At 45.5% G+C, this 22593-nt stretch overlaps 1 protein-coding gene across 3 annotated transcripts in view; it reads left to right on the forward strand.

Moving 5' to 3' along the window:
* Positions 1-22593, forward strand: part of Tmem117 (transmembrane protein 117) — a 460550-nt gene that overhangs the window by 17338 nt on the left and 420619 nt on the right. The window contains exon 1 of one of the 3 annotated variants that reach the window (XM_029469873.1): positions 11977-12028. The exons of the other annotated variants lie outside the window; for them this stretch is intronic. The gene's annotated coding sequence lies outside the window, so the exon portion shown is untranslated. Of the gene's footprint in view, positions 1-11976; positions 12029-22593 lie in introns of those variants that run through there. 3 annotated transcript variants of the gene reach the window in all.

Consider the following 22593-nt stretch of genomic DNA (forward strand, 5'->3'; position numbering starts at 1 on the left):
TGTGTGTGTGTGTGTGTGCACTCCCTTTGGATTGTTTTATTTTTAAATAGCAAGGTCGTTTTTTTGTTTTGTTTTGTTTTTGAGGGGAGTAATTTCAATCTATTATGAGATTTTTAGAAGACCAAGCCTAGCCTTTTTCTTATACTATTGTAATGAAATTCCAATATTTTCTTACATTATCAAGAGAAAGCACAGTCGCCGAGATTGACAACAATATTTGGTCCGAATTTTATGTTGCTGCCTGACTGCTTGTTTCTACTGCATTGTTTTAAGTCTACTCTGAGAATTGCCTTTATCTTTTGAACTACATTTGATTTTATTTTGATAGGAAAGACTCAGGCATTCTGGAGAATGTGGGCAAGACAGTCATGGTGACGTGAGACTATTAAGCCATAAAAAGAAAAAAAAATAAAGTGCTTTGGAAAAAAAAAAACCACATTATTTCAATCCAGGGGTATAGGTTGCACTGCTATGTGTGTTGATTTGAGGTCTCAGCAGTTCACTGATAAAAGATGAATAATAAATGACTCTCAGGTATATCACGGTACTTGTGGTACGTGTAGGAAAATATATTCACAGACTGCTCAGCAGAAATATAAACAATTGGTGGTTTTCAGTATTGTATGACCAAATGATGAGAATCCCCATCTATAGGAGGCATATGTCTATATCCATATTATCTATATCATCTACATGTCAGCAAATGATACACGATCCATAACTTTAAACTTTGTATTATTAAGTATTTTACGACTCACGTTTCTATAAATGTATCGCCATCTCCTTGCCATCTCATTCCCAAGTGTTAATATCTCCATTTCTGAAAGTGCTTGAGTTGTCGGTAGTCAGTGACAGTCCGTAGAGTTAAATTCCTTCAGAGCCAGCGATGACTGAGGACGTCCTTACCTGTCTTTCTGGTAGAAGCAAAGCTGGCGCGTACAGATGTGGGGATTGTATGAAACAGGCTAGGGGAAGCGAACTGAAAACATATTGATAATTGATACTTTAAACAAATCAACAGAATATTGTTTCTCATAGGGAGATTTGCTGTATGAGAGCTGTGGAGGGCACGATGTAGACCCCTGCGGTAGAGCATTGAACCCACACCTGGGTGGCCTTGGGTTTGATGCTATGTGCTACAAAAAGGTTCAGTGAGCTATGAAGTCCTTTTTGTTTGTTTGTTTGTTTGTTTGTTTGACTGGATATTTTCTTTATTTACATTTCATATGTTTTCCCCTTTCCAGGTCTCCCCTTCAGAGACCCTCATCCCATCCCCCCTCTCCTGCCTCTGTGAGGGTGGTCCCCCACCCACCCACTCCTGTCCTCCTGCCCTGGCATTCCCCTACACTGGGACATCGAACACCCTCAGGCCTAAGGAGCGCTCCTCCCACTGATGTCCAACAAGGCCATACTCTGTCACATATGTGTCCAGCGCCACGGGTCCCTCTATGTGTACTCTTTTGTTGGTGGTCCAGTCCCTGGGAGCTCTGGGGGGTCTGGCCTGTTGACACTGTTGCTCCTTCCATGAGGCTGTGAACCCCCTCAGCTCCTTCACTCCCTTCTCCAACTCCTCTATCGGGAACCCCCAAGCTCAGTCCAACGGTTGGCTGTGAGCATCTGCCTCTGTATTTGTCAGGCTCTGGAGAAGAGCTGACTCCTGACTGTAATGCCCTTTCTCCCATAGAACAGGAGTAGACAGTGAGGCTGGAAATCCCCCTAGCTGTGCCCTCTTGCTTGTGAGGCACCTTTGTTAGCTTGTAGTCAGCCACATATCCATTAGCACTAAAAGGCAATCCTCTGCAGCCTTCAGGGCAGAATCTGCTGCTATCTAGTTCCCCTAGGACAGAGATTACAAACTCCCGCAGAAAGGTATCTCACAGACTTAATACACCATGTCAGGTAGACTGTTGTAATTCAGCAATTGTTAACCAGGCAAGCTTTCTAGGTACTTTTTTTTTTTTTTTCCTGTTCTTGGAAGAGATGAGTCATTTCGGGTCAAGGGACTCTCTTTTCCAGGTTGAGCAGTGCAGCCTCCATCTCCTCTAAGAAGGAGGTAAGGCTACGGGATCCTTATGGAGACAGCTGTCAAATGGCTGTGCAGCAGGCTGCTGGACCCACCCTCCCAGAGAGAGGAAAGCCAGCTCACTATTAGTGAGGTAGACCTGGCTGGGGTTGAACTTGGCAGCGGATGTGGTGGTGGCAAGCGGCTAAGCTGGCGGTGAAGAGAGCTTGCTTATTGGATTGTTTACAATTAACGCATCATTTGTTTTTCCAACACAGGGTAATTAGTCCTGATTGGCGCAGGGGTGTGATGTGAGATTTTATTTTTCTGGCTTGCATCTTTTTTCCTCCTGTTCCTCCTCTCAGTGCTGTAATTGGAATCATTTAAAAGATATTTTCATGTAGTTACAATAGTACGCTACTTGGGGGGGGGTGTGAACTGGGTTAGCAAGGATGCTAGCAGTGCCATCAATGGGTAGTCTTGCTCCCTTCATAGGGAAATTTGCTGGGTGGGTGGTTAGGGGGAGGATGTGGGACAAAGCTCTCACAGGGGCTGTGTTGCTATGAGGGGTTCTGGATAGAAGCAGGCAAAGAAACGCCATTACAAGATATAGGGGCACACAGGATTGGAACAGAGGTGCTCAGAGGCAGGCTCGACTGCTCATCACTATGAATATGAACTCAGGTGGCGGGAGAGGCGGTTCCATTGTTTCTGATCTGGATTCTCGTGAGCGTGATCTGGCATTTTTGTTGATGCATACACAGAAATAACATAAGGTTCATTTGCCTGCCTCCAAGGTCATCACCAGAGCCAGCAGCAAAGTTTCAAAGCTGAAGCCTAGTTTGCAGACAGGAGGAGCCTTCGAGGCACTCCAGATGGCGAACCCGGCAGAGGCCAGCCTTGTCTGACTTGGGAGTGGGTCATGCCAGGCCATTCCCTACCGCTCTGCTCCACATTGTCAGTGTCCAGAGCTTCTGGCACCGTCTCCTCCTGACAGTCCTTCCTTTGGGCTAAAGGGAGTCATTTGCTTGACCTAGGAGGGATGTCTCAGTTTCAGGGCACAGACTAGCCTTGCTGTGCAGCCCAGAGAAACTAAAGGTGCTTCCTGCAGAGAGGGCCATTCTCTGCAGATTCTCCTTCAGCTTAAGAGGAATGTGATGACAGGCCAAGATTTTTTCCCTTGCCCAGCACACACATCTTGTACTTTGTGTGTCCTTGAGGACACGGCCGGGATGAGCCAGCTAAGAGCAGACACACAGACCTGAGAGTCCAGGTTTGAACCTGCTTCAGCTGTCCAGGGAAGGTTATGTCCTGATTTAACCCCCTTCACCTTATGCCCGTCACGGTTTATTCCTATCTCACAGCAGCGCCCTGTCACCATTATCACTGACAAATGTTTCAGGATTTGTTTGCCCAAGACATTTCAGTTCGTAAATCCACGGTGTGGGCATATTTAAGTAGAGTGGCATACGGCATTCTCATTAAACACAGACGCTTGACGACAGAGCTGCAACCTAACTGCAGTGCCAGCAAGAGGTCACCGCCAAGAAGTGGAGTGAGCGAGCAGCTCACCATCTAGTCTGGAGGTGCAAGAAGTTGTTCCCTATGGGAATGGTCAAGGGAGGTTTTATAATGCATTGATAATGTCGATGTGGGCTACAGGCTCTCGGGGTGAATGAGTGTGGCCAGAGCAACCTTGTTACAAATTTCTCCACCAAGTGCTGGTCAGGGATGGAGACTGTTGTAACAGAAACCCTGTTGTAAGAGTGAGAAGGGGTGAGATGGGCTGGTGACTATGCTAAGGAGAAGCAAGGGTGTGTGAATGAGGGTGTGTTCTGAGTCAGCAGGTTTGGGTATGGGGGGGCCAGCTGATGGAAACATCAAGGGAATTATGGAAACTTTATTTCATTAGCATTTTAAAAATTGAAAATAGATATTTTTCATGCAATATATTCTGATTAGGGTTCCTCTCTCCCAAGTTCTTCCAGATCTTCCCCACCTCCCTACAACCCAGATCCCCACCTTCTCTCTCTCTCTCTCCCCCCCCAATATAAACCAAACAGGTGCTGTTAAATAATAAAAGTAAATAAAACAATATAAAATTTAAAAAAATCAATTCTGGAGGCTCTTGAACACTACATTCAAGTTCTGAAAGTGTCTTGAAATAGCAGAAGCCACAGGACATATTATTCCTTTATTAAAATTTAAATTGAAATGCTGTGTTCTTATTGGGGGGGGTGGGGCAACTAAAACATGGGAACAAGAAAGAAATTAAGAGTCTCCCATCACAAGGAAGACAAGAGTCTTCCGTCACACATTTGGAGGGAAGGTGAACGCAAGGTCAGCTACTTGGCCCAGTGGCAGCGAGGTGCCACAGGTGGGGGGGGCAAGCCTGGGCTCACTGATGGATCTCATTTTAGAAACAAAGCCAGTGGGGACAGATGGAGGAGGGAGGCAGAGCAGGAGGGAGAGAAACCCAGATAATAGAAGCACCCTGCCTTCTGCTTCGCTTAGGGTCCCTTGTTCTTGGAGACCATCCCGCCGTATGTTGAACACCAGCCTTATGATCTGCTTCTAAAGTTGAAATTTAACCTTTCACTAGGTCATCCTGCTTTACTCTCCAAATTTGCCTTAGAGAGACGAATGTTTAGTTTGGGTTATTGTCATACCAGGAGAGACCACAAAAAAAAAAAAAAGGGGGCAGATTTGTGTCTCAGACACACGTGAGAAGCTGCAAGGCATCAATGCCCCGACTTCCCTTCTGAAGCTTTGTGTGAACTTGGTTGCTCGGAACCACGCCAATCCATTTGTCTCAACTGACTGGCTGAGTTCAGCAGCCTTAAATATAGATAGGCTTGATGGCTTTCCTTCAACAAACGCTGAGTGTTTTCTAGGTTGGGGGTTCTCATATTGAAAAATCAAAGTCTCTGTTCTGTATGTTTTGAGCTTTCAGTGTAGTAAGGAAAAAAAACAGACAAACATGTAAGCCAGACTTCTGTCTGACAGCAAACGCTATCGCAACTAAGCAACTAAGCATGTGGGATCAGGAGCAGGGAGTTGTCAGAATTCTCTCATAAGATGGCATTTGCATACGGACCTGCAGGAGACGGAGCAGCCACCTGGGTGTCTTTCTGAGAGAACGAAGGAGCAAGCCCAGAAGCCATAGGCTGAATGTGCTCTGAGCGCTTGGTAAGTGGCAGAAGTCACAGGCTGGTGCAGAGCCTGCACCAGGAGTGAAAGTCAGGTGAAGCGGGACTGTAAGGCTGGAGCCGTTCACCCTGCAAAGTCTCTTCTGTTGCCAATTTAAGTTTCGTGTATTAAAATGGCTGTTTTAGGGACTTCACGGTGTCCTCCTTAGCAGAGGGAGCACAGTCTCTGTTTTCCATCTAGGACTTTGATTATTGTTGGGATCCCCACCTTTGGTTCCTTTGTGGCAGTGTCAAGGATGCTCTCCTCTCTCCTTGGGAAACCAAGCTTCTCGGTTCTTTCCCCCCACACAGCCTAATAAATATTAGGAAGCTCAGGCTGGCCTCAAACTAGCCCTGTAGCCCAAATTGGCCTTGAACATACTCTTCTCCCGTCTCCATGCCCGAGTCTAGGAGAAAGCTTGGGTCCTGAGTGGGTTAAATGCTTCTCAAAGATATCCCTTCCTTCAGCCTGGCCGGTGGACACAGGGTGGCTTTGTGGTGGCACTGGGAGCAGGGGAGGTGCCGAAGGACATGCTGGAGGCAGCAGATGGGGACAGTCACAATTGTCCTTTCAAGCTGAGACTCTCAGATTCCCACACAGAAGAGGAAGAAAAGTCATTCTCAGGATGAACAGATGTTCTGTCCACATGAGGAGGAGGTGGTAGACGGTGCCAGAACCCTTCCCAGGCTCTTTCCCAGGTCACCCACAGCCGTCAGACTATGAGCCTGGGCCCCCAAGACGATGCCATCCCTTCATTCCCATGCTGTTCGCCTGCTTCTGTTTTCAGCTGTTATGTTACTGAATTCTGTCCCTGACACCGCATTTTGTAAACACAAGCGCTTAGCAATCCAAGCCCAAGAGGACAGAACACTTAGTTAGTGTCTGAATTCTAGCTGACAGCCCAAACAGAATGTACAGATGAATATTTTTACACCGCTCCAAGAAAACCGTCAACAGTGGGTGGGGGAAGATCTTTAGATTCAATAATTTAGCAGGTCTAGACATATGTTAGCTTCAGATTTGCAAGAGGCCTTAATAGAAGATAGTTTTGCATTTATTCAATGAGTGCTTTTAGAGGGCTGTGCATGTGGGGTGAGCAGCTTGGGGCACTGGGGATACAGCAGTGTGTAAAAGCCAAACAACCAAGGCCTTTTCTCTCGTGGGTGATATGTTCTGGTGGGATATGTGTGTATACAATGGGATATAATTTATGCACTCGTGTAACCTATTAGATATGTTTGTCTCCCAGTTCTGACACATGCTAGGGTTGTCCTTCCTGATCTTGTGATGTGTTCTGACTGGTCTGGAGAGAGCAGAGGTTCCGTCCGACCATTTGGCATTTCCAAGCTAGAGCCTCTTTTCTGGGAGTCCAACTTGTCTCTGTCTTCCTTGTAACCAGTAGGATTCCAGTTTGTGGCTGAATGGGAGATGGAAGGTGGTGTGGGACAAAACCTTTCACGGGGCCTCAGTGGAGGAGCAGTGTGGGAAAAAGAATTCAATTTCAGTTTTGAAACCCACTGAGAGGATTAACATTCTTTTGTGTGTGCGAGTGTGTGATTATGTGTATGATTATGTGTGTGATTATGTGTGTGATTGTGTGTGTGATTATGTGTGTGATTGTGTGTGTGAGTGTGTGTGATTGTGTGTTCCAGTATGTGATTGTGTATATGATTTTGTGTGTGTGAGTATGTGTGATTGTGTATGATTGTGTGTGTGAGTGTGTGATTGTGTATATGATTGTGTGTGTGATTGTGTGTGTGATTGTGTGTTCCAGTGTGTGATTGTGTATATGATTGTGTGTGTGATTATGTGTGTGAGTATGTGTGTAATTGTGTGTGCGAGTGTGTGATTATGTGTATGATTATGTGTGTGATTATGTGTGTGATTGTGTGTGTGATTATGTGTGTGATTGTGTGTGTGAGTGTGTGTGATTGTGTGTTCCAGTATGTGATTGTGTATATGATTTTGTGTGTGTGATTATGTGTGTGAGTGTGTGATTGTGTGTGTGATTGTGTGATTGTGTATATGATTGTGTGTGTGTATGATTGTGTGTGTGATTGTGTGTGTGATTGTGTGTTCCAGTGTGTGATTGTGTATATGATTGTGTGTGTGTGTGTGTGTGTATGCTTATTCCCTCAGGGGTCAGAAGGACATTAGAGCCCTTGGAGCTGGAATTGTAGGTGGTAGTGAGCAACGTGTTGTTGGTGCTGAGAACTGAACTCCAGTCCTCCATAAGAACAATTATGCTCTTAAAATGCTGAGCCGCCTGTCCAGCCTGGAAAGCCACTGAGATTTTGAGTTAGTTCGCTTTCAAGGCATATTTACATTGGTGCGATGCAGCAAAGGCAGTGCTTAGAGGTGGTTTGATATTTTAAATACAGTTGAGAAAAACAGTTTTAAATCGTTGTTCTATTTCCGTCATAAGGGATTAGGAAAACAAATAAACACAGCTGAAGGGAAGGACGAACAGCACAGTGGAAGCCCAGAGAAGCAAGCAGGGTCCACAGAGCTCCCTTAGTGCAGGGATCCGGCAGCATTCAGAGCCCCAGCACGTGAGCCGTGAGGGCCTTTAGTTCAAGGCTGGTCTGGGATAGATGAGACTTCATTATCTCAAAACCACGTATGAAAACAAGCACAGAAATGAAATAAAAATGAATGAGAAGCAGCACAGCAAAAGTCAAACAGACGCAAATGCTAAGTTGTTGAAGCGATCCCTGTGTTTGGGAGATGATACAAAGTCTGATCATGAAGGAGGGTAGAAAACACAAATTACCCACCTCAAGAGTTATGGAGACAATGTCAGTGCAAATCCAAACAGGCAGAGAGCATTAGGAATGCCCATTTATGCTAATAAATTAAAATCTGCAAAGGGCCATACGTGTGCGCACACCTGTGTGTATATGTACTAATGAGGTTGTGAACACCTGTATGTATGGTTGTGTATTGCATACATGTGGAAACTTGAGGTCACATTGAGTGTCTTTCTTCCAGCATTTTCTACCTCTGTATTTTGAGGCAGAGTCCCTGAACATGAAGGTAATCAATTTTGCTAAACTTGCTGGCCAGTGAGCTTCAGGCATCCCCTCACCTCTGCTACTTCAGGTCATTGTCCTTACATGAAGGCACTTTACAAACTAAGCCAGTTTCCTAGCCCACCTATTTCTTTACAGGCATAATTTAACAAAACTGGTAAAAGAAGAAATGATCAATGTAATGGCATAGCTATTTACAAGTACATCAATTCATTGTAACACAGAACTCCAAATCCCAAAAGTTTCGCAATAAATGTTCGTGGATAAGTAATCCCACTCTGGGTTCTAAAGACTGTCACCTCTGTCTTTCCCCCAACCCGCAGAAGGAACCATCTAGACTTTATTTATACTCATTCAGAGCTACTGACTTAGTATTGTCAGGCACAGTTCTGGGTGCTTTTATAGTCAGGCCCGTCAGAAACGAGTGGTCCCACTGGGATGCAGCAAGATGAAGGGAAGCATCCAGGATGCATACACACTTCTCTAAGACTGCCAGATATTGACGACGACGACGGTTTCCCCCACTGCTGACAGAAATCGGTTGGCAAATTAGGACATTCTTTACAGCATAACCGTGAGTGCAGGCTCTGGCCTGTGCTCTCTTCTCCAGGTCTGCAGGTGAGGAAGCAGGTGTTGATGTGGTACCAGACAGCTCTGCAAATGTTTCTGTTCCGTGACATTGGCCCGTTTGTCTGCCACTCAGACTCTTGCGGTGTGTGTTTCCCTTTGTCTCTGCATTTCAAATTTTACGTTCCCTTCAGATTTGTCTAGTTTTTGTCCTTGTAAATAAACTTTTATCATCTTGGCAATTTTGGGGACTTACTATTTTTTGTTTTTAAAGCATTTTTCTTAGGCTTTTTCTTTGGCAACTTCATGCTTGTGTGTATCCAGTGCACCACCCTCCCCCCTTGCCTGTCTCTAACAGTTTTGAATAAATTCCATGATTAGGGGAACTTGGAGGTAACGGAGCATCTCCCTCCAGCTCCCTTTCCACTGGCGTCAGGGTTTTCCAACTGGAACTCAAGGGAACAAAAGCTTTGGCTCTCTGGCCACCCAAGTAAAGGTGACTGGTGTTTAATACAGGTACATAAGCTTTTACCATGTCGATTTGCAACATTCCAGAAAACAGTTGATTTGTCACTGATCTGACCTGATAACTTCAGATGTCTGTTTCACACAGGAATGGCTGAGGAATTTTCCATAGTTTGCTGAGACATCCTCCTGTTTTTTGTTCACAGTGGATCTTGGGTCCAACTGAGTCTTCAGCAATTCCCAGGTCTCGTGCAGATTGGGGTTACATATACATTACGTCAGACTTTTGTAGGTCTTATCGTAATTCTTTCATTGCTTGGGTCAATATACTAAGTAATTACGAATCTTATTAAATGCTGATGGCGATGAAGTCTGTTTTTTTTTTTCCGGAGTTGTGACTAAGGCATCTCAAGGCATTCTGTCTGCAGAACCCCCGGTGTCCCGTCTCAGCCTCCACAACTTCGTCATTTTCCATTTTCAGCTTGTATCCTGTAGTGATCAAGGGCTGGCTTGAAAACAGAACTGGCACAGGCCATCACAATGAGCATGGATACCGTTCTAAAAATAAGTGAAATAAGTGTCCAGGCTTCTAACCATAGAACATCTATGACTAAGGCATTGTAAATATTGGGCAGGTGTGGCTCTCAGTAATGCGTGCGGCAGGTATTAGTGGGGGAGAAGCTTGCCTGCCTCAGTCTTTCTTTCAGACATCCAGTTTCCTCCCCCTACATGGACAGAAGTTGAGCAGTTTGTTGAGACTATTCCATTACAAATTTAAGTTGGAAGAGCCAAGAAATGAGCGTGCATGCCCTTTCTAGCCTCAGCTACAATGCCTTGCTTCCTGGTTAAGAAGCAATAGCGTGTAGGTAGCGTTTGAATTCTCAGTACCTTTAATGACAGGATGAAATGTCTGTAAAGCCATGGATTATAGACCCCTCTCCCCCAAATGTTTTCTTCTTGGAAAAGGAAGGTAAGAAAAGATGGTGGAAATGAATGCTTAAAGGTAATGGGCAAGGAAGTCAAGATTACAAGCCAGAGTTTAGAGTGGGAAGCAGACAAAGAGGAGACTAGCAGAGTCCTGCAGCAGAGGCACCGGGCGACAGACAGCGCCTTGGAGAGGCATGCTCAGTAGTGAGGAGGCTGCAGATGGGGTGGATGAATGTGGTAAGAAGATCATTGCAGCTAACAGTTCCCACCTGGGATGGCAACCATCTGAGTTCTCAAAGCGCTATCCCACTGTTGCAACATTAAGAGCACCTCACTCCTCCTCTTTTAAATAAGCTTGATGCAGCATGTGCTGGTGTGTTTATCAAGCACTATGTACCAGAGGACTATTTAGAAAGTTAATTATTTGTTTGGGAACCTACTTTAATCAGAATGTATTAGCATATGAGTTTATTTACATTTTTTAAATCTATCTGGAATGCTGTTAGCTCTAATGAAGGATATTGAAGAGTCAAGTGCACTAACACTCAGATTCATGGCTCTAATAAAGCTCCCACTTAATAATTAATTTTGATGCTGAAATTAATTCAAAGCCATTCAGCTATTCTCCTTACTGGCCGTGGATATTAGCCAAAAGCTGTTCTTATGCCGAGGCAAGGAACTGGTTTGGTTAATTTTGTGTCAGTAAGGAAACACGTGGAGCAGCTGGAGCTATGGTTCAGTGGTTAAGCACTTTTTGTTCTTTCAGAGGACCCGGGTTCAGGTCCTGACACTTAGGTCAGGTGGCTCACAGCTGTCTGTAACCCCAATTCCAGAGGATCTGATGCCCTCTCCTAACCTCGGTTGGCACCTGCACACAGGTGGCATTAGCTTACAAGTAGCCTTGGTACAAACAGACACAGATACGCATACATAAAATGCAGTCTTAAAGAAGAAAGCACGCTGTAGCTCAGTTGGTAAAGTGCTTGCCTAGGATGCAGGAGGCGCTGGGTTTGATACATACCCACCACTGCAGAACACCAGGCTGTGGCACACACAGGTCTAATCCAGCCCTGGGGAGGAGGCAAGAGAATCAGAAGTTCAGGGCTATCCTTGTCTCTATAGGCCAGCTTGGGCTACATGCGATCTTATCTCTCATATATATTCTTTTTGGTGAGTGTGTGTGTGTGTGTGTGTGCGTGCGCGCGCATGCACCCTCATACACATGTCAAGCTTCAGTGTGCAGGTCAGAGGACAGCTTGCAGGCTTTAGTCTGCCTTTCAACATAAGGATTCTGGGCTTGAACCGCAGTCACCCGGCTTGGCAGTAAGTACCCACTGAGTCACCTCCCTGGTCCTAAGGTTGAACCTCTCTTCTTCAATAACATTGCAGAAGGGATGAAAACAAAGCGAACACTCTGTTTTCCTGTTCCATTAAATAGGAAGAGATTCTCCATTTCCCCTCCCCCCACCCCTGGGTAGGATGTCAGCAAGTTTTATAAATCCGTGTTGAATCCTGGTGAGCAGGGCAGCACAGCTAGCTTGCTTTTCCTAACCTATACTGCGTCGTCTTTCTGTGTTTAGTGTACACAGACTCTTGCGTAATTGGTGTTGTGCTTTTGGTTTTCCTTTTATGTGACTTGTTCATCAGCTTAGGTCCCTTGTGACTTCAGGCAGGACCAGTAGCTCACATGCGCTGTGTTAACTAAAAACACTCTCCAACGTGCTGGCTCCTTCACCAGCTAAACCCGCACTGAAATCTCTCACTTCTGGGAGTCTAATCCTGCTATCAAATTGGACCCAGTGGGACAGAGTGAGGCCAGGTGACCAAAGCCCCTCTAGGGATGCAGGTAGGAATTGCACTTTACCAGTAATAAAAGAGCCTTTGGTATTTGATATGCAGTTGCTGAAGCAATAGGAGAGGCCCAAGGGAACCACCTAGCTAAAGCAAACCATACCAAATTGTCTTTGTCTATGAACAAGGCAGTGTCAGTCATTTTGAGCAGCACGCAATAAACACAAGCTGTCCCAGATTATTTTTATAAGTAATCTGCTTTTAAGAAATGAAATACATATGGTAGCTTATAGCCTTGAGATTTGCATAAACTTAGGACAGGAACTCAAGAGGTGTGTGTGTGTGTGTGTGTGTGTGTGCGCGCGCGCGCGCGCGCGCGCGTGTAATGGAGTTAGAAGCTAGCTGGATTTTACATAGATTCCCATGCTTGCCTGTCCCAGCCCTGGCTGCTTAGAATCCTGACCACAATGACCTGCTTCCTTTTAAGATACTGGAAGTCAGTCCCTTTGCTTAGCTCATGTGCTGTTGTTTGGCTTGTACATTTTTTTTTTTTATCTCCGTTACTTACTCAGGACCATTTGCAGTAGGTTTTCTTTCCTAAATGCATCCTTCAATCTCTTTCTTATTTTCTGCCTCGACTGTAACATTGGTTGGCCTGCTCAGCCTGCTAAAAGTTCAAAGACTCCAATTTGGGCCTAGAACCCAGACATGTTTGGTCAACAGTTTTCCACTGTGGCCTTTGCTGCAGCCTGCTGTGGTGGCAGGCCCTGTGCTTGCTGGACCAGAGGGAATTCACTCTCCAAGTTACCCAACAGCAGGCCCCATTCTAGAGGAGCAAACACAGAGGTCCTCTTGTGAGAGAAGCCACCAGTGTGTGCAGCTTAACTGGAGAGAGGTGCCCCTCAGGCCTCTTCCTCACTTTGGCTGCCATGTTTGGATTCTGGACTGTTCTGTATTGTATTTTAAGGAGCCCAACTCCTTCCTGTAGATACTGTCTTGGCATGATTTATACATGGGCTCAGTTTAATCTAACCCAGATTTATCCAACCCAGATAAATGCTAATTAGTTTTTCTGCATTTGAGGTAGCCTGCTCCTAGCCTCTCAGTGTTGTCAATGAATAATTGAGAGCTGCTAGCTCACCAAGCCACCCTGCTACAGAAGCCACTGCCCAACCCCCAGGAGGCTTGCTTCACTGCAGCCAGAATGACAGAGTCCCATCTGGCGAGCCCAGTGTCACATGAAGCTTAGTACACGGGCATTAGGAAAGAAACCTGTTTGCATCAGGATGCACAGATGTGCCCTGTGTCAGAGTAAAAAATCAAAGCTTCCTTCAAACCCCTGGAGTATGTCTGTAGCGTTTCTTCCAGAAAACTGTCTTCTCATTTATACTTCATTATACAGTGAAGTCCCAATACCTCTCCTTACGTCTCCAAACTGAAGATCAAACAGTTAGCATGATTAAAGGCTGCCATAAATTACAAATTTGGAAACTGCATCTTGTTTTAAAAAATTGTCTGTATGTGTGCGTGTGCACCAGAGCATGTATGTAGAGGCCAGAGGAATTTCGTGTGAATTAGTTCTCTCCTACCATGTGTGTCCCAGGGACTGAACTCCAGCTGACTAGTTTAGCAGCAAGCATCCCAGTCAGCATGTCTTTTTAAAAATTAATTTTCATCCCTTCCTGGATGGCATTCTCTTACTTGAACGGTAAGTATAAAGCCAGATCTATCATACAATTAGAAAACTAATAACTTTTTGTTTTGTAACTAGTTTCTTTGATTTTTTTTTTAATGTTTTGTTTTGTGTACAAAAAGACTCAGCTTGCCTTAGCTCAGGAATCCAATGTCAAAGCTGTTTTGTGGGGTTGTGAGGTTTGCAGCTGTTTTGGGGTTGTAAGGAATTGCAAGTGTGTGCCACTCCTTCTGGGAGCGCAGTCTTCACCCTCCCACCTCCTAACCTCAAACACACACACAAAGACTTTGCTCAGAGTCAGTTAGTGAGGTGCCCTGAGCCCAGGTGCGGGATCCCTGGAGATTTGCCCATAAACTCAGAGACAGCCTTCCCTCCCCACCCCTAGCTTTCTGTCTTCCAGAAAGAGGGCTGGGTGAGGGAGGGAGGGCTGGGTGAAGGAGGGAGGGCTGGGTGAGGGAGGGAGGGCTGGATGAGGGAGGGAGGGAGGGCTGAGTGAGGGAGGGAGGGCTGGATGAGGGAGGGAGGGAGGGCTGGGTGAGCAAGGGCTGGGGGAGGGAGGGAGGGAGGGAGGGAGGGCTGGGTGTTGTTTCTGTGCTTTCTCACTGATCGCATTTTGCTTCTCCACAAACACATCTTGCAAAAGAAACGCATCTTTCTTTTAAACTTGTGCCTTTGTTCCAAAACAAACACAAACAAACAACCTCCAAAACCAAACCAAACCGAAACAAAAGAGCCCTGTCTACTTTCAAGACGTTATAGCTGAATAAGACAGCTACCCCTTTCAGTTTTGATAATTCTTTTGTATCAACAAGTGGCTCCTTTTATTTCTTTATATATAAGTTAAATGTTGCAAAACGAGAATTGAGATCACCTTTTGTGTCTATTTGTCAGGAAAATCTATGTGGAGAAGTGTAAGATCCTAGTGTTGGTTAAACCGACTCTCGGCTGCTTGTTTACTGTGTTATGTCCACGAGATATACTGCCCACTTTCCATAGGGGAGCTTGTAGGCTTTGATCGGTTATACTTTCCTGTTATGTATTTTGTGCTTGACAGTGTCAATAAGACAGCTGCAATTAAGCAAGGGCAGGATTTATTTTATAGGCTGTTATTTAACTAAAAGATTAGAGAGGTGAAGGGTGGTTATTTTCATCTGCTCTGCACACAGAAAGCGTTTGTCCGCTTGCCCGCTTTGCAAGCAGGGAAAGTCTGTTTACATTTTTTGCGGGTATGTTTTATGGGATCTAAGAGTAGGGGCTGAATGTTTGCTGTAGCAGTCAGATGTTGGGTTTGGTGTTGACCGACACGGGCTAGACTCTCCAGGTGTGCACTGTAGGATGAAGTGGCTGCCACACAGTGCTGCAGGTGTGAACTGTGCAGCAAAGTCACACAGGGAACCAGAGAACCTTTGCTGTTACATTGCTTGCAGGTAGAAATGTTAATATTTTGGACACGTTGGGCTAAATGCAGTATCACTTGCTGTTAAGAACATAATGTATGATTGTTACAAACATTTAATTACATATTTGCATCGTGTCTCAGTCTCATGGCATGGCTATAAGTAGCTATAAGCACTACAGTGTTTTTAGCCCCTTCGACCTTATTTATTAAATTACCTAATTGTATGCCTGGTTTTTCTCTTAAAGAGGCTTGCGCTGTCTGGAAACATTAATTGTTAATGTCTGACATTAAAATTTCCTTTAGAGCTACTTCAAAGGTTTGTTCATCTCTAAGAGGTTTCATTATAAAAAGTTGGTTTTAAGTTCAGTATGTATGTGAAGGGGGCTTTCTTCCTAAGGGTGAGCGCCATCTTGTGGAATGTGCCAACTATAGCAGTTTATTCTGTTTTTCTGGACTTTTACTACATAGTAGACCATTTGGGGGTCGGGTGGAGAAAGAAAAAGAAAAATCCCTTTTTCTTTGGGACAGACAGTCTCCTCTCTGCCGTGTCTTCTCTTGGAACTGTCTCATCACAGTTTTCAGATGAATCTCCTCCTGTAGAGATGTTAAAATGCCAGGTTTTCATTTGAATTTTTGTTTTCCTTTCAAAATTAAGGTTTAAAAAATATATTATAAAAATGAGGGTTCTACATTTCTTCAATTTTCCTATGAGAAACTCAGGGGTTTAAATATTATTAATTCATACAAGTAATTTTCCTTAGATAACTGAGAACAGGTACTGTATAAAAAAAAGTCATTTTACTTTTTCTTTTTTTTCCAAGGACTGATTTTAGAGCTGGTTATATCTTAAATGTATGTATGTAATTCCAGCACTGGAGATGTTGCGACAGGAGGATTTTTGCAAGTGCAGGTTCAGCCTGGATTGCTCAGTGGGACCCTGTTTTAGCAGAAAACAACACAAACCGAAAGTAACCGTGTCATTTTGGAGACATGGCTTTTGAAAGGAGACATGGCCCAAAGACTTCTGATTGTGGGTCTCTTGTTTCTTGTCCTTGTACAGTTATGTTATATGGACACACAAAGATTAATTACTCAATTCCTACCTCTTCAACACCCCATTTCCTATTCAAAGCCTGTCAAAATAACTACTGGACTACTGAGGTCTTAAAGTTGACAACAATAGGTCTCTCATGATTTGGATTACTTCAGTCCAGATCAATAAAACTATGATATCGAGGCGGCTCGCTAACAATTCCCCCAAAGCCTTTATCATCTTCCCAGGAGGAGGTCAGAACAGTCGTGAGTACCTGTGAGGGATGGATCAGCTGCATATCTCTCAGGATGTCCGACCTGGCCTCCCACTTCTAAAATTGTACCTGACTTGTGTGTCCGACCTTCTTTGAATCCTCCCTAAAATTCAAGAGAGCATTCTGATGGAAAATACAACACAAATATCAGTATTTGATGAAAGACTAGAAAAACGAAGGCACTGGACAGCCAGCCCCGCCCTCAGGGAGGGAACAGTGTCTGAGTCAGGCCATAGCAAAAGGAGCCCTTTCTTCCCCAAGCAGGAAAGGACTGAAATAAGTGTTTCGTTCTTATGAAAACATCACCAACTGCTTAATAATTAAAGTATACTCATAAGCATCTCTGTGGTGACAAACTGTTAGAGCACTGTGTTTAATATTGCATTTACTGCTCTCATTGTTTATTAAATAAATTCCTTGATGAGGTGAAAAAAATCTCTTCATTCTTTCTCCAATTCATCTTTTAGATCTACGATATTTGTTTTTGCTCATGGTTGTTTGGTTCTTGTTGGCATCTGCAGGAGTCTGTTTTCTGTAGCGTTCAGTCCAATAAGAACTTTTGTGGAGAGGGTCTCGATCCAGTATTGTGACCAAAGGTGACAGCTGCCTTCGGCTTGTGTAGGGAGCTCAGGGGATCTTCCAGACAGCCGTCTGCGCCGGATCTCATTCCTGCTGGTTTTGTTTTCCCACTTGCGGAACAAAGCAGGGAACTGGAAAACCCCCGTGGATTAGCAGCAAGCATAGTCCCTGGAGAGCAGGGACCCACCTGTCCTCCTGAGCTATAAATAATCAGCTTTGTGTGTGAGTCCTAGTCCAGGCAGGTACTGGGTACTAGAGCACAAGGTAACTCTGCCCCATGTCAACATGAAGGCTTCAGGGACAACAGGCTGTGGGTCCCCTCCGCACTGTGCTCTGGCACCATAGAGATGTAGAACCCTCGTCTACTCTAGCGAGGGGTTGAGTGGATGCACCCGCTGCCATTCTTTCTTGAACCAGGAAGCAACATTGCTGCTTGGGCAGCACTAGACTCCAGTAGTTCAGAGGTTTCCTGGGAGGGAATGCTAGTAGACATCCTGCTCATAGTCCCTGGAGAGTGATGGTTTTAATGCACCCGAGCGATGGGGAGGAAGGTTTTCTGTCTCCGCCATTTCCCAGGACACTGATTGAAACAGAGCGGTGCGGCTTGTTGAGATAACATCATGAAAAATTCAAAGGCCGGAAGACAACTTAGTGGTAATCACAGGGCTTTGCACAATGAGGCTTTCGAGGGGCTCAGCGACAGGTTTGGCGTGCTTGGTGACATGTCTTTCAGCCTTGGAAACATAGCTAGCATCTCAGAGCATCTCAGACCCTTGCTTTGGAGTGACAGGAACATGACTGGAAAAGCATCAGCTTGCTGGGCTCACTGCCGAGGCCCCGAGGTAGAAGGGTCGGCATGTGTTCTAATCCCCACTTAGGCTCAGGCTGAGGGCCGGGTGTCCCCCAAACCCAGGAAAGACTGAGGCTACTTGAGGCTGCAATGGAGACAGGGTGTGAAGCCAAGGCGTGCAGCTGTGAGACTGTTGGAGCTGAGCTCTTGTGCTGGGCAGAGCTTCCCTTCAGCTGTCCCGTGAAGTCCAAGGTCTCCAACCCAGTTCCATATGGTTTGCATCACTGGCAAGTCAAGAATGGTTTCTCTTTGGGCAAAGTCTATGAAAAGGTACCACGGTGTACAAGGCCCCAAAGGTGGAAAACTGAAGTTCAAGTATTGGTTCTGTCCCTGGCTAGATGTGTCATCCTGGAATATTTTCTTCCTCCGAGAGTTGTCAACTGCACATCTGCAAGAAAGCCGTCAGACCTGCATTGCAGAGCTGTGTGCAAGACTAAGTGAAATGTTAAATGTAATAAGCTCCACATTGCACTTGAGGTGCTGCAACTACCCAGGAAATAGTTGAGTTCCTATTCGGTATCTGATGCCATACAAGGACTAGTACCTTCTTATACCGTATAATTGTTTGCTAATTTGTTCTGAGACATGGCACCAGGTGGTCCAGGCCGGAACTGGCTGTGTACCTGAGGTGACTTCTGCCTTCTGATTCTCTTGTCTCCATCTCTAAGTGCCGTGATTCAGATGTGTGCCACCTTACCTGGCTCATGCAGTGCGGGGGGACTGAACTCAGGACTTTGTGTTAGAAGAGTACGCTTCCAAACGGAACGACATTTCCAGGATATATTTTACTGATTTTTATGGTGCTGAGGTTCAAAACCAGTGCCTCCTATATGTTGAGCCTTATCACCGAGCCACACCCTCTGGTGTGTAGCTGCCCAAGATTCATTATCAGGGCTCTGCCCCATGAGAACAGATTCAGGTCTATGATAAAGGAAGGCAGCATTAAACTGATGGCCCAGTGATAAAACCCCATTGATACGTCTGAAGCCCTGACTATGTGTATGTTACCTTTGTAAATCATTACAGAACTGTAATGGGGTGTGTGCTGTTTAATAGTGAAGAGACAGGGTCAAAGAGACGAGGTAGCTCATGGTCATCTAAGTTCTGGACTAAGGTGGGACTGACATAGATTCGTTTGAAATCAGTTTATGTTTTTTCCACTTTCACACACTACATTTTTTAAAAAAAATTATTTATTTAATGTATGAGTGCTCTGCTGCATATACATCCACCTGCCTGAAGGGGGCGTCAGATCTCATTACAGATGATTGTGAGCCACCATGTGGTTGCTGGGAACTGAACCCAGGACCTCTGGAAGAGCAGCCGGTACTCTTAACCGCTGAGCCATCTCACCAGTCCCCCAGTGCGTTTGTTTTTTTAAAAAAGAGATTTATTTTTGCACGTGTATGTGTGTGTCATGTGCATGTAGTTTCTGTTTGTGTTCTCATAGGTGTGTAGGTCAGAGATTGACACTGTGGGGGAGGGTGTTCATCCATTGTTCTTTATTTAATTCAACTGAGGCTTGATCTCTCAATTGAATGGATGGTGTCTTGATTGAACCCAGAGGTTGCTCGTGGTTAGTTCAGCTATCCAGCTTGCTCTGGGCATCCATGTGACCCCCCCCCCCCCAGTCTCTGCCTGCTGGGAGGCGGGTGGGGATAAAGGGCACTTGCTACATATGCGTTTTGTGGGGCTAGAGGATACAAATTTGCAACCTCATGCTTGCACATCAAGTCCTTTACCCACTGAGCCATCCTCCAGCCATCAACTAGAGAGGTGATGAGGGAAAACTGTGATTGTCATTTTAAAACACACTGGGTTCATGAGTCCACTTACATCTTCATAGAACAACCTGTGGTTCTTTTGGCTTTCTTGTAGGTGGGGTTTGCTGGTGTCCTTGTTCATTTCCTCCCTGCTGTGACAAAGTACCTGGTAGAAGGAAAGACTGGCTCACAGTTTTAGAACGGACACAGTCCATCATGATGGGAAGACGCAGCAGGCGATAGGAGTATGAGGCAGCTGGCCATACTTTGTGTGCAGTCAGGAAGCAGAGAGAAGGAGAAGTGGGGCTACTCCTAGTATTTGAAGACTTACTCCTAGTGATAGATACACTTCTTCCAGTGAAGCTCCACGGCCTCCCGGGACAGCGCCATAAGCAAAAGACCAAGTAGTCAAACACGCGAGTCCAGCTCAGTGGCTCTCAGCCATCTGGATGCTGCGACCCTTTTACACAGTCCCTCATGCTGTGGCGACCCACAACCACACAATTATTTTTGTTGCTACTTCATATCTGTAATTTTGCTAACTGTTATATTAAAGTGTACATATCTGGTATTTGGATGGCCTCAGGCAACCCCTGTGAGGGTGTCATTTGACATATCTCTCCAAGGGGTTGTGACCCATAGGTTGAGAACCACTGGTCTAAAGGGAAGCATTTCTCAATCTGAGAAAAATAGGAAGTTTGGGAGAGTGGTCTTGGGAAAGGAAAAAGGGAAAGCAGGTTGAAAATGGGGGAGAGGCCAAGTTGCAGGAGAGTTCCATCCTACCCTGGGACTCTGGGACTGGATTTGTTCATCACAGAACCCGGGACTTGGAGTGCAGCCTGAACTCTTAACCACCTGCAGAGCATCAGCCATTGGTGGGTACAAGGGTGGCGTGAGAGGAAGGGTCATGGACTCTGGCAGCTGCTCTCTTCAGATGCTAGGTCTCTTCCTGGGGAGACTGAGGACAAAGAGGTGAGACAGGCAGTTGGTTGCCTTTCCAGCAACCATGTCACAGAGGGGTTCCCCAAGAAGCGCAGCTCAGCATTCACAAGCTGGGCTATTGTGTGTGCTTTCACAAAACGAGGAAAGTCAGCCTGGCACGGTAAGAACATCTGATGAAAGTCCAATGCTATCCTTTTCCACTTCAACCTTCACACAGAGCTGGCTGTCTCTCCCCGTTCTAGCACGTCACCTGTACGTGCTGTCGTTCTACCGGGGTTCAAGAGAAAGCTTTGGCTTTTCCGTCCACTGGGCTGTAGACTTAGTGGTTAAGCATTCGTCCACGAGTAATTTTCTTACAGGCGCCATTATTGGAGCTGTTGCTTCAGCTACCTTCTCTTGGCTAACTTTTTATGTAGGTTCTAAAGGCATTCAAAATGTTAATCTAATTATGTATAAAATCTAGGCTGTGGGCAAAAAGACACGGCTTTATCACTATTATTTCCTGTTGATACCTCGGTGAGGAGGTGGTCACGGACTCTGTCTATTCCCTTTAAGGACCACCTGCCCCTCCACCTGCTGCTCTGTGCTTGACAGTTAGAAGATATTCAGGCTTGGAGGGTCTCCATTTGCGCCCTCTATGCTTAAAGATTGCTTTATTTCCTTACATGATGCTCTTATTATTGCTTACTACTTGAAAAGCCTTTGTTGAGTGAATAGCGCATGCTAGGCACACCTATACGTGCATGGAATATACCAGCAAGCCAAGCACACACAAGTCCCCTCCCCCATTGGGTTTTCCGTGTGCTTCAGTGCCTTCTGTCTAGTGCACTGCTCCTCAGCTTCCCTGATGCTGCTCATGCCGAGGTGACCTCCCCCACCACCATAAAATTATTTTTATTGCTACTCCATAACTGTAATGTTGCTGCTGCTGTGAATCATAATGTAAATATCTATAGTTTCCGACTGTCTTAGGCAAGCCCTAGGAAAGGGTCATTCGATCCCCAAAGGGTTGTGACCTACAGGTTGAGAACTGCTGTCCTAGTGCTTCGTTTGGGAAGTGCCTCTCATTCCTCAAGCTTTTCTAGGGTTGTTTCAAATCCATTCGAAGCCACTCACTCTGATCCCCATAACCACGCTAGCTCAACAGCCCTGCGCCCCGTGACCGGTCTTTGTTGTTTGGTAACCTGGGCTCACTGATTCTCTTTCTTTAGCCTTTTCTACTCATTAACTGCTCACACAACCAAGTGTTTTCCACCAGAGATGTGGAACCCATTACGGCATCTTCCCGCTACTCCAGCCCTTGGGTCTTTCTTTTTCAGACTTCAGCAATAACGTCTTCCTCACCTGCCCACTGGACAGTAATTATTTTAGGCTCTGGATCGACATTCTTCGCTGCCAGTGAAATATGCCTTGTGTCAGGAGATTAAGACCATCCCCAATTTTGATGATTCATGAGGAAGGCGCCCAGCCTGCCGCATATGTTAGGACACAAGGCTGTGATTTATTGTGGTAAACAGATCAAAACTAAGTCAGCAAACAGAAGAGCTGCATGAGGCAATCAGGCAGAAATCTCCAGACTTGTTCTGCAGCAAAGGCACACAGGACGCATGTAATTGAAGGAGTCAGAACGGCACATGCGTGCTGCTGCCTGCCAGGGAAACTCACGGTGTTCATAGATCCAGAGTATCTACTGGGACTGCTTAGGTAGGTAGCCCCTATTCGACACATTACCAAATTCCAGGTTCCGGAAGGAAAACAAGGTCCAGACTAAGTCATCGCGGTTCTTTGTGGACATCTCTATTAGCCTGAATTGTTGGCATTGTAGTGTTTATATGAACAGTGAGCTCTCTTGGTTATGAAGTAGTGGGGGGATCCTTCTTAAATCCCAGTTCTTGATTGCCAGCCAGAAGCTAGTTTTGCAAATAGACCTTTCTGAGGTAGTTGTTCCTGTCACACAGCTCTGATATTCTTCTATTTACCCCGTACTGATTGGACACCCTTAGTGTTCAGGTACAGTTTTGTACCTTAGGGATATGGTGATATGCAAGGAGGATTCTCTCTCTCTCTCTCTCTCTCTCTCTCTCTCT

The sequence above is a fragment of the Mus caroli genome, chromosome 15, assembly GCF_900094665.2.
Source record: "Mus caroli chromosome 15, CAROLI_EIJ_v1.1, whole genome shotgun sequence".
NCBI lineage: Eukaryota > Metazoa > Chordata > Mammalia > Rodentia > Muridae > Mus > Mus caroli.